This window comes from Paramormyrops kingsleyae, chromosome 12 (genome assembly GCF_048594095.1).
Source record: "Paramormyrops kingsleyae isolate MSU_618 chromosome 12, PKINGS_0.4, whole genome shotgun sequence".
Classification (NCBI taxonomy): domain Eukaryota; kingdom Metazoa; phylum Chordata; class Actinopteri; order Osteoglossiformes; family Mormyridae; genus Paramormyrops; species Paramormyrops kingsleyae.
The window spans coordinates 32131515-32144031 of NC_132808.1; the positions used below are offsets into that span (position 1 = coordinate 32131515).

The following is a 12517-nucleotide window of genomic DNA, read 5'->3' on the forward strand; positions in this document are numbered from 1 at the left end:
TAATGTATCACAAACACAAACGCTAATTATATAATTAAATATTATAACATTTTTATTATCAGGCATACATGACCTATGCTGTCCCTCAAGCGAACTTAGAATGAATAAAAAAAACTATTCATATTAAATTTCTTATTTATATCATGTTTCTTAGAATATAGAAGTACATGAAATCAAACTTAAGTTGTCCTATATACAACCGGTATTTTATCGATTTGAGCAAGTAAAGAGAATTTATTGGCTATTGTAGAAAATTTTGTTATACTATATTAATAGTTTTTCATAGGCATGTCTGCGACCTGGGCGAAATCCCATAAAACCTTATAAAAAAGGGGGGAAACTCTATCAGTACACTTTATTACTCTAATAATAAAAGTTCTACTTTTAACAACGTAATAATGACAATTGTAAAAACTGACATTTTAACATACAATTGAAAGCCAATTTGCAGCAAACAAGTGCATATGGGTACACACACACACACACACACACACACACACACACACACAGACGCTGGAGATCTGGGGTAGGTGTCCTGAAGCATTCTTCAGTTCTATGTTAAAAGAACTACGTAGCGTTAAGAAGGCTTCGGGAAACTCGGCCCTGGTCAAAGCTCACTACAGCGATAGAGAGACCGACAGTCAGGCGATGCTTTTCTGAGCGGAAAGAGATGGTGTGAAATTTCTCTCAAATCCTGTAAGCACTAATGATGCTAAAACTAAGTCTGCCAATATCTCTTTTCAAAACATGTTTTATATGATCTTTACGGTCTCCGGTGGGGCGGCGCTAATTCGAAAGGTCTTCTTTGGCCTAATTTAAGCGTTAATTAGAAACAGCACAGCTGACTTCATCAATCATCGAGTCTTACGGGAGCTGCGCTTTATTTTCATTGTCGCTGTCTCTCCTTCTCCGAACTTGTTCCCTGCGTCTCTTGTTGCGCTTAACTTGTCTGTCTTGTTATTCCTGGCGTACATTCATTTGCAGTGACTGAATATTTGAGCTGACGATGAAGACTGTTTTGGTCTCGGGGACCTTTGCTTAACTGGGGTAGTTTAACGCAGACTAATTAAGCCAGTTTCATTGTTCATCCACACTTAACCTGTATCATAATTAGTCTTGTGAATATTATTACAACATCAGGTACAAATCGTTAAACATTTTTAAACTAATTGTTCCATTTTAATTAACAATAATTGCTATTAGAATTAGTAAGTAGATATAATATTATTACTTTAAACAAATTTTAAAGATTATATTCCTATTGATAAAAATATTATTCCATGTATCAATTCATCCGTGGAAATGCTTATTCTGGTACAGGTCGTAGGGATATTAATATTTTCTTAATAGGCCTATATTAAATACAGTTCAAACCTTTGATGGGCATTTATATTCTAATTTTCGTCACGCTTTGTTTTATACAGATATAATACATTAATCATCGAATGAAGATTTGTATTTCTTCATAATATGTAATTTTAATTTAACTTTTTAATCCAAGCAAAACGAGACAGCGGTGCCATACGAGTGTGTGAAATTGCTTTTTGCCTGTTTCGGGAAAGGAAAAATATGATGTCAGGGGACACTCGTTAATTCAAAGCCACAGTCTTGCTTTCTTTTGCTTAATATCTGACTTTCAAATCCTTTGGCTGCGTGAGAAACGAATCAAAGCAGTCAGAGAAATTGTCTGCAGATATTTGATACGGGCTTCTTATCACTTTAAGTTCCATAACGTTCCACACATGAACTATAAGAATCAGATCTCTGTTTCAGAACACCAGGTCTCCACCAGTTGTTAACCCGTATTACTAAATAAAACAGCTGCACTCCTTGCCATATCAACATGACACGGGGCAGCTTCAAATAAGCTGCGTACATCTGCAAGACGAATGCAGTCTGTAAAATATATGGAACATTATGGGGTCAGCTTTCAGCGTGATTATTTCTGATATACAACGCATTCTCCTAAGATTCGCTAAACTGCAGCTATTTACCGCCGAATATACATTTTTGTAATAGGTAAACACGCGCACGGTAAGCAGCGAAATCGATTTCGGCAGTAAATATCAATTAGGCCAACAGTTCAATTAGTGACAAATTTTCGATAATTATGCTGTTAGTTACATTTGTTAAATGATTGACCGCTGATATTTCCCACCCAGATTTCCCCATGGCTCACCTTTGGGCCAGATGAGCTCAGTTTGATACATAAAATCTGAGGAAAGGGGCACCTTTAATGGAGGATAAGATCACCGAAACAATCGGGGCTGCTGTTGCGCAGTTTCGGTAAGTATTGGATAAAAGTCAAGTTCACGTCATCGCTCTATTTCTTTAGCTTGCCAATAAGGAAGTTAATTTCACGTAAAACTTATGGTATTGCAGTAAGAGGAAAATACAATACTCATCATACGCCATGTAATGAAATTGAATGTTATTATTGTCGTTGTTGTTGTTGCTGCTGCTGCAGTTGTTGTTGTTGTAGTTGTTGCTGTAGTTGTCATCACCTTCGTCGTATATTTAAGAAAAGTGATGTAAAGAACAAAAAATAATTGCAGGTTGAATTGTTTCACTGAGACAGTTATGGATACAGCCACGGAGACTGGCCTAAAGTATGAATATAGAATTATATATTAATAATTTAAGAAAATGTGGGCGCCTCAGACTTATAATAGTTTAAAAAGTCACTTTTAAATTTATGTATGCCTTAATTGCATTGTAAGGCGCTGTACAAGAAGTCCTGCAGCGATTCCTTGTAACCTCCGGACCTGGGGGCGCCGTGCAGCCGGACTGCGCAGCTGGCTGGGCAGTGTCTAACTTCGTGTAACTGCGCAAGCAGCTCTCTGCCACCTTTTATTCGCGGTAGGCTGATTGCGGGAGGAGGATGATAGTTTATGGCCTTTATTGTGATCTGCCATTAATCCATTATTCGCAAATTTATTATTAAGAACCACGAGGAGCCAAATCTTTACATTTGCGAAATCACAGAGCCACGTAATGCAAGGTAAACAACCACTTAGAATGTAGGTAGGCCCATGTGTCAAATGATTATGCCACTTATATTCCGATTTCTTTTAATGGATACATAATAGATACATAATTAGATAACATGAATACAACGCAATACCAGTTGGAAAAGGTGAGTGATATTTACCTTTTTGAGCTTAAATATAAGCAACGAAATCGGCGAAGTCTTTTGACAACTGAAATTTTGCCTTTCCATACTGCGCGGCATTCCGTATTGCACTTGGCATTGTCACGTTTTGCGGTATTTAGTACCTGTTGTGTCTTCGCCTCGGCTGAATGACAAACGCTGGCATTCCCAGCAGGGCACCGCGAGCCCCTAACTAGGCCAAACGGTTCCTTGGCTTTCTCACCTCGGCGGAGTTCATTCTCTCCCGCGGATCACAGCACTCGAAACCCCCAGGGCGCGGTGTTAGTCAAGCCTAATGCTCCTCGGGGGTCCATTTAAAATAAAAAAAAAGATGGAGGCCGGGAACCTGGATGCACGAGAAACATAAACATACCCACACACCGTTGTATTTGTCTTTGGGGGGTGGTGTAGTAAATGTTAATGTCAACAAGGATGGGGCTAAATAAAAATTAGCATTCAACTAAAGAGAATCAAAGGACACGTTTGTTTGATTAACCTATCGACTACACTAAAGACTAGGCTACCGTATTTCGTGACTATACGAACAGTTGTGTTTCCTGTTTCATTTTACAGTATAAGCATTTAAACCATTGTAAGATTTAGATTTTTTTCAGGACGTTTTGAATTATGGTTCTCGGTAACGTTATCTGTTGTGTTGGTATCTGCATGCAGTCTAAATAAACGATCCTTGGAAATTTGAGCACTTCGCCATAAAACATGCCGTTACTAGACCTATATGAACTTTGAAAGTTACAAAATTTAATATCTCAACAAGTAGTCCCTTTTGCTAACAACGCAAAAGAATTGGGTTCAAATCCCAAAGAGCTCACATAAAATTCTAGCCCTTTAATCTACCTTAAATCGCTTTCGATAAAAGCGTCAGATAAATGAGTAGAATGTAAACATATAAATTGTAAGTTCCTGCCAGATAACCCTTTCGTACCTTTCTCATAAAAAATAAATAGATTGCTGATCTTGACAGTGCATTAAACCTCGAGCTGAATGAGTGACAGGCCAAACACAGCCGTCAGTGTATATTTTATTGGTGACTGCTCTAAAACGACCGTAGCACAGCTGTAAAATAATGGCAAGTCCCGAAAGGCAAAATCGCTCTATTGGCGAATTAGGATTACATTTTTTTTTGCAGTTATGCGTACTTACAGCGGGACAGACAATGAAAATATCATTCAGATTGCAAATAAGGTCGTATTATAATGTGACACTGAAGGAGAAGCACCAGACCGTACGACCCTCGAGAAAAGGTGGCGCCAGTCTGTTGATGACTCATTAGATAAACTACTAAAAGGAATCTATCCATCCATCTTCAATAACTGCTTATCCATTAGAGGCTCGCGATCACAGAAATATGTTTATTCATTAATTGCATAAAAATCATGTTTCTTCTTTGTGCTAGAATCCCTATATTTATTACACGGACTTAACGTGATCTGCGGTTTTGGCTGAAAATAATGCGTTAAATTAAGAATTAATTTACCGGCATATCTTAAACTGTATGCTAATAGGTCCAGTAATACCCAATAGGAAACAGTGTCATCTCATTACAAACGCATTATTCGCACCTGCCCCCTCCCCCTTTTGTCCGCGTATTATGGAAAAAATACCCTACAGCGTAAATAAATTTGTCAGCCCGATTACAAGTAAGAGGAATAGGCTGCGCGTACAATTTGGCTCGCGACAAGGTTTGCCGAGAGACGCCTTTAACATGAAGGGATCACGCGAAGACGGAGTAAGCGCTTTCCATTATAGGAACTAATTATATGGATACATATGACTGGGGCGAGAATAATTCAGTTACACTTTAACCAATTTAACCTATGTTGTGTATTTACAAGAATGCTATATAGCAACTAGAATAATCACATAATAGGTATATACGAACATTTTGAACAAATCCTCGTATATACCTATTGTAAACACAAAACACCCATATAATAACAGCAAAATAAACAAGAGTAATTATACAGGAGAACAATTTTATTAGAAAAAAATTATTGTAGGGATTCTAAGGCGTAAACTCACGATGTAGGGTGATATAAACAAAAGGAAGTTGTTATAATAATATTTACAGACGCTAACACTTTCAAATAGTATATCATGACTTTCAGACGATTGGTGGCAATAAAATAATCACACACACACACACACACACACACACACACACACACACACACACATATATATATATATATATATATATATATATATATATATATATATATATAAATAAATGATCAAACCAAAACACAACTCGGTAGCTTATTACTGCTTATTATCTTTTTTTTCTTCAGTTTTTGACAGAGGACACTAGGGCGTGCATCACACACAAGCACACGCGCGCACACGGCCATTAACAGGTCAGCATAGAGATACGCTGTTTTAAAAATAATATAACCGCATTGACTTTTTTTTTATCATTGGCAAGTGTGGAAATGTATCCTGATCCAATTAAAGGACAGGTTTAATGCACACTCACTAAACACGAAAATTCTGAATGAAATTATTAGCCCGGTAGAACAGGAAGCAGATCGTGCGTCTTTCTGCGAAATTATTTTAAACGTTGAAGTTTTCAGGTAAAAGTTTTAGGTAAAAACGATGTTTTTTTTTCGTCGTAAAATCCTTGCTTATTTTTTTTATCAAATTGAACTGTCTTGCTGATTTATGATGTACATTTATAGGAAAATGAATGAATAAAATAACGCTGCCGTAATATGCTAAATATGATCGTCACTTCGAACAGAAATGGCCATTGTTCGCCTAAACCTTTTACAATTACATTTATTTACTTATTTATCAGACGTTTTTTGTCCAAAGCTACGTTTCGTGCAAAGGAGCCAATTCAAGTGCTACTAGGCTGAGCTTCCAAACTTATTTTTAAAGTCTTCATTAAAATGAATGGGTCGAAATATGGACCACTTAGGCTAATTACTTATTTGCAGGAAACAACGTGAGCGGGCCCACTAGTCATTTTAATTCGACAGGGTTACGCTCAATGTTACACTAATAGCTACTCACAATGAAGTCTAATTAACTCTACCAGAATATTAATTGATGAGTATAAAATACCATAGTTATTCTAAGTAACTGTGTATAAGGAGTTTTTGTTCTTAGTCTTATTAATATGCCGTCAACCCGAACGACTTATAATTGGATACATTTCTGCAATTCTTACGATTTCGTATATGCGTTTATATAGGGAGATTGTTTTATTCTGTTGAAGCTTTCCATCTGAGTTCTTGAAGCGAAAACATATCCGTGATCATACTTGTTAGGTATGCTTAAGAAAAAAAAATACAGTACTTTAAATTTGACTTTATTAATATTAAATTTGTCGCACAAAACAATTTCGTTTTAATTTTGTTGTGAAATCGTGGTTATTTAACTGAAATTCCAATCTCTTCCTCCTGCGTTATTATAGACTAGGAAACACTGGTCCAGATGCACCATCGGATTTGGGGAGGTGCGCCGGCAGATCACGTGACTGAGCCGATTGACTCTTCGGGGGTGACGGATGGTGACGCCCGACAGGACCGTCGCTGGCACCGGTCCGGAAAAGTGCGGTGGGTAATCAAGAGGAAGGCGAAGACACACACACACCCTTCAGGAAAAAGAACGAAACACATATTCTTGCATAAGTAAAAAATGTAGCCCCCTTTACCCTAAACCGTGTTTATGATTACCTAACTTTTATAACGTATTTATTTGCAAGACCAGTTAAGTAGCTGTCGTCAATGACGTTATTAGAGGCGTGCATTTTACATTAAAATTACGCATAATAGTATGAAATCAATCAGATCCTAACGAACTGGTGGAAGGAACACAAACGTTCACACAACCCTAAAGGTAACACTATGAATTAGAGACTAAACGAGTTACCGAAACGAACGTCTCCCGCCGGTAACGATTCGGTATAAATTCACATACGTTTCCTTAATATGATCCCTTATTTTTCCACAAACACAGGACGAAACTGGCATATTTTTACAACACCCAAAACAAGTAAAACATAGATACTGTATGTGCTGTAGTTACCCTAAAGGAAATGTTACGGACTATATTGTAACCATACTCTAAATATGACCAGAACGTGAATAGCTTTCTAATTGTAGGTTTCCTGGACTCTCCGTCTCGTCTGAAGATACAGACACTGCAAACATTTATACATTTAAACGTTTATCATAATGTGTTGGTTTTTAAACGTACTCTATGTTGGTTTTGCTGGTATTTGCATGCTAATAGGACCGTTGATGCCATTAAATTAATTCTTACGAATGACGTACTATTGTTGCAGTGGAAACACCAAACGATAGCAGAAACCAAGAGGGATTGCCAAAAAAATAAACCGAAGGTAACTGAAGGGGCGACTGTGAACAAGAAGGACTGCAGAAACAAATCATAATGCCGGCAGCAATCACGCACTGATATCTGACTTAATTTATTTGTAACATTATCCAGCTTAAATTTGGTTTTATTCCTTTTTTTGTACATGAAGGATGTTGTTTGGGCTCCATTCAAAGCTTATATCTGCATGGATGAAGATAAATACGTGGGAGAACGATGTTCCAATAATCTTATAGCTTTTGCAGGAAGAAATGACTGCAAGTATATTGTCTCCTGCCAAGATTGTGGCTCCCAATCCCATCGCTTCAAACACAGTTGCACACAGACACAGACACACACACACACACACACACACACACACACACACACACACACACACAGACCAGATATCTTAGTGGGGACCTTCCATTCATTTCTATGGGTAAAACCCTAATCCCAACAATGACAACCTTAACCCTAACCCAGCCATAACCTTAGCCATAAGTAACCAAACAAAATACAAGTATTCTGGCATTTTTTGTTTTTTTGATCGTAGTCAGACTTTTATAAATATATTGGACCCATGGATACATACTGAGACACACACACACACACACACGCAGACACACACATGCACGCACACACACACACACACACACACACACACATGCAGACACACACATGCACGCACACACACACACACACTTTGAAATGCAACAGAGGTGCATCAGTGTAGTAAAAAATAAATCCTTTCATAAATAACAATCCCTAGCCCGCCTCCTTGGAGTAGTGCAGTTGCGATGGTCGGGTGCTGGGACTCGGAATACCTTCTCCTCCCCATACATCAGGATTTAATTAAGCTGTGATCAGTGCCTGCCCTCTCGCTCTCCCCTGAACCACTTTGCTCCAAATACAATGAGGAAATAGCTCGTCTGGCCGCTGACAGACTCCGGCTTTCGCTGTAAAGATAAATGACCCGCAGTATTAAAGTTTAACACTTTGACAAAACCCACCTGATCTGGGGGATTAATGCAATGAAAAATCCATCTGCAGGGGGTGGATGGGGAAGGGGGGGGGGTGGTTCCCCGAGGAGTGTAACAGCAAGGTCACAAACTGCTTAGGATAAGTACATATCCAGCATTGAAAGTTGAACTCTATTGACCTGCGTGCCGCAAACTCCACACACGGACAGTGATACACACATACAAGAGCCAGCGCTTTTAAATCTATATCCTTATTTATCCCCTGAGCCAAACTTTAACTCTAACTTGTTAGAGGCACGATGTGGTTATATGTACTGTAGTAAACACTTTGGTTTCATGGTAAATGTTTTTTTGTTTTTAATTCGAAGAATTCTTTGATGTATGCACGTCGATATCTTTGAGAGAGACACTGTCCATTAAGTGCACTGCTTAGCTGCTCTGACGTTAAACAACTACAATAGCAGCATATAAAATGTATTATTATTGTACTGAAATTTTATGGCCATAAATGTATGTTGTCTTTTATGCACATGCCAAGTCATGTGATTCTTGTGATTGTGTAACAAGCTCTCCTAAGCGATTAAAGATATTTTTTTTTGGTTTCCAGACTTGGAAGCGAGCCGCTCTCGTGTGGAAAAAATGTCTTTCCCTTCGGCCATGTGGGCTTCCTTGTTAGGATCCGCCCAGTGTCTTCCAAACAAACCAAACGGTTCCTCTCCAGCTACTGTGCAGAGCTACTGAGTAGCCCAGCAGGGCGGCCCGGGGCGCTAGCGTCAGGCAAAATAGTGAAATACAGTGCTAACGTGAAAAAAGCTGGTTCTGCAAGCTGGTTCTGCAAGCTGGTTCTGCAAGCGTTCCAGAAAAAGACACAGATTCTCTGCTAATTCGTGATACAGTGAGGAGATCTTGTGCAGCATGTGTAAAAAAGCAGAAATGTAAATAAACTGAAATATGAAATAAACTATGAAATATTTGGTTGTAATATTCCATTATATGCTACTGATTTCAGCAGCATTAGTAACAATTTCAATGATCCATGAATGGAGTAGCAGAGACAGCAGTCATCTTGGCTTCTGCAGTCCTGGGGATGCAATTTCTCAGATGATAATTGCTTCTTTCAGACATTTTGCAATCAAAACTCAGAAGATGCTGTCATTGTGTGGTGGAGGGGGGGAAGGTGTACATTAGCATCCTGTGCCTGGAAGGTTATCAAGTCAAATCCTGGGGCCAGCAGAGTCATTTCATTGTTGGGCCCTTGAGCTCGGCCCCAAATCCGCGTTTACATGAACTGTCTGGTGCTGCTCTCTTAAAAATAATGTATGTTGCTTTGGATAAAAGCATCTACAAAACAAGCTAATTGTCTTAATCCCTACAGGCAACATTGGAAGTTGACAGGTGTGTTAAAAAAAGACTGCAAAAATGCATTGGGTAATAACTCAACAAAGTGTCAAAGAATGCATCCATTTTGTTTGTTCATTACATGCACAATATTACATTTTCATCATTAAAACGTGGAATAATAACGTATAAGTTTAATAACCACTGCAATATGTAATAATTTATTACAGAAAGTAGGGAAATGTGTTACATATTGTGTCCAAGCTGTCTATTACAAAATGTGACAGATTATTACAAAATGTGACAGATTATTACAAAATGCAACAGATTATTACAAAATGTTGGTGCTATTACAAAAGGAAGTGAAAATTTGTTACATTTTGTCGTTATTACATAATGCACTATTCTTACACAATGCATTGTTACAAGGACACAAAAATAAAAGTAAAATGGATTTTTATGAAAACAAAATGTAGACAAAAATCACAGACAACCCTACATATCAAATGAAAGATAGGAAAGAAAGACCAAAGGAAAGAAGTTTTATCAGTCACAGAACTTTAACCCCTACGCTTCCTCACAATTTGGTCTGATTTCAAATAAGCCCCCCCCCCCCCCCCCGCACCCTGGCCGATCAATACCGTGCCCTTTATTTCAAGAGGCACATGTGCAAAGAAAACTTGTCGCAGGAATGTGGGGAGAGGAGAACAACAAGAGAGAGAAAAGTTGGGGAATGTGAATGTGAGGGGAGTGAAGATACAGAGGAAGGTTTCGGCTCGGCCGAGTTCATAAGCTACACTGTCACCGCGTATCATAAATACCAGAAATAGGCTCACACTCCGTCGGCGGGGTAAGCGATGCCTCCACTGAGGGACTCAGCGTCTCCATGTTTCTGTTCCCCTGACTTACTGAGGCTGGTATACTCCAGGACCTGGGGGGGGGGGCTCCCTGCAGATGAGGGGGGGAGACTCACCCGGCGCATTGGGAACCCCACTTTTTATCGCCGGTCATAACTGGAAGGGCTGCGGTCGCAGGTAAAATGCGCGGTATTGTGTTCGGCATTGCGATCGAAATCCGGGGCTTAGTAGACTGATCCTTTGCAGTTTTGGGGGGAGGGGGCTCTATTTTAGAAACAAAAGCGATTAATACCAATGACTTAATACTGGCACTCTCTATGCCAGAGGAGTTCTGTAGCTACATTCGATATGTTCCTCATGCGAGTGTGCGGGCCAGCCTTCCAAAAAAGACAGATTAAAATATTTCACTTCATAGTTTTAGCAGAATACACTTAATTACTTTGCCGTATGGGGGGTGGGGGGGAGGTGGGTGAAAAAGGACAGCTCTAGTGGAGACGTTATTAACAGGGGAATGAATAGTGACTTCAGAAATATATGGTCACACGACGTCTTGTTCCAGCGGCGGGACGTCGTAAACACAGAACTTCACGCCGAGGCGTTACCGGCCAGCCGCCCCTCCCGAAACAAACCTTCGGATGCGTGTCCAGCACCAGTCTGAGTTTTTCCACTATTTACGGGGCAAGACGGACATCCTCTGGTCTCTCCCTGGATAAGCTGACCTTGGATCAGCTGCCAGGTGTCACGGTGGAGTTGTTTTGGCGAAATGCTGCACTTAGGTCAGTTCTTAGCGCTGGAGGGAGGCCGGTCTCCCACGCCGGAGATACTTATCGCCGCTAGCCGCTACCGTAGGGCCCGCTCGACTTTTCCTCCTCGTTCTTCCCGTTTCCAACCAAAGCACGGGTGGCCCCCACAGGCCGCCGACAGTTTTCGTTCCCCCGCTGCAATTAGGCTACCAGCCAGCGGGTATTTCCCATCCAGAGAGAAAAGAGGCCCTCTTCCTGACTCGGGTCCGCAGCCAGGCTCGATCCATTCGTTACTCCCCGTGACACGCCGACATTTACCACATCGCTGAAACATGCAAGCACCTCGGGGGGGGGGGGGGGTTGGGGGGCAGGCTGCTGGAGGCTGACCGGTGAGAAAGACGCAAGGGTGGTGTAAGCGGCAGGCTGACGTTCATCACGCGTCTGATTTCACGTCATCTGAGGCGTATTTGTTTTAGTGAGCGAGGAAGAATTCTAATTACGACTAATGTCAGGCTACTAATACTTAAGCGGCTGTCAATGAAAAAAAATTTACGGATTAAAGCTGCTGTCATTAAGATGAACAAGCTTTACATTGTCAGGCTTATCCGCTGCATCTTTGTGGTGAGCTTGGATCCTATCCCAGACAGCTAGGCCAGGGTACGCAGACACTGTATATGGGATCCATGCCATCATTTACATTTTATTTTTTTTAGCCGTTGCTTTTATCGAAAGCAATGATCAGACAGTCCCTGGGGAAGCAGTGGGTTAGGGGGCCTGGCTCAGGGGCCCAGTGGTGACATCACTCTGCTGACCCTGGGATTTGATCCCAATGACACAAAATCCTAACCTCCATCAGAGGGCGCACGCAAACAGATCCCACACTGCGGGAAAACCGGAACTCCAATTCTGCCACCTCGGAACTTTCCGGTGTGTGGGAAAACACACGGGACATGAGGAGAAGAGGCAGATTTCAGAGACGTAGACAGGCGCAGTCCAGGGTGGCATTCCTACCCCAGGCCTGAAGGGGGCAGGCTAGAACGCAGGTCCCTGTGCCGCACCTCGTACTTATGCTTATTTTAAAAATTTACACTGACGACTGTGACCACA

The 12517-nt window shown here is 40.5% G+C and overlaps 1 long non-coding RNA gene across 1 annotated transcript; it reads left to right on the plus strand.

The window, feature by feature from the left end:
• The first annotated feature begins 4802 nt into the window (after positions 1-4802).
• Positions 4803-7867, plus strand: LOC111859344 (uncharacterized). Its single transcript, XR_002841804.2, has 3 exons — positions 4803-4898; positions 6588-6729; positions 7461-7867. It is a non-coding gene; the product is annotated as an uncharacterized lncRNA (long non-coding RNA).
• The last annotated feature ends 4650 nt before the right edge of the window (positions 7868-12517 follow it).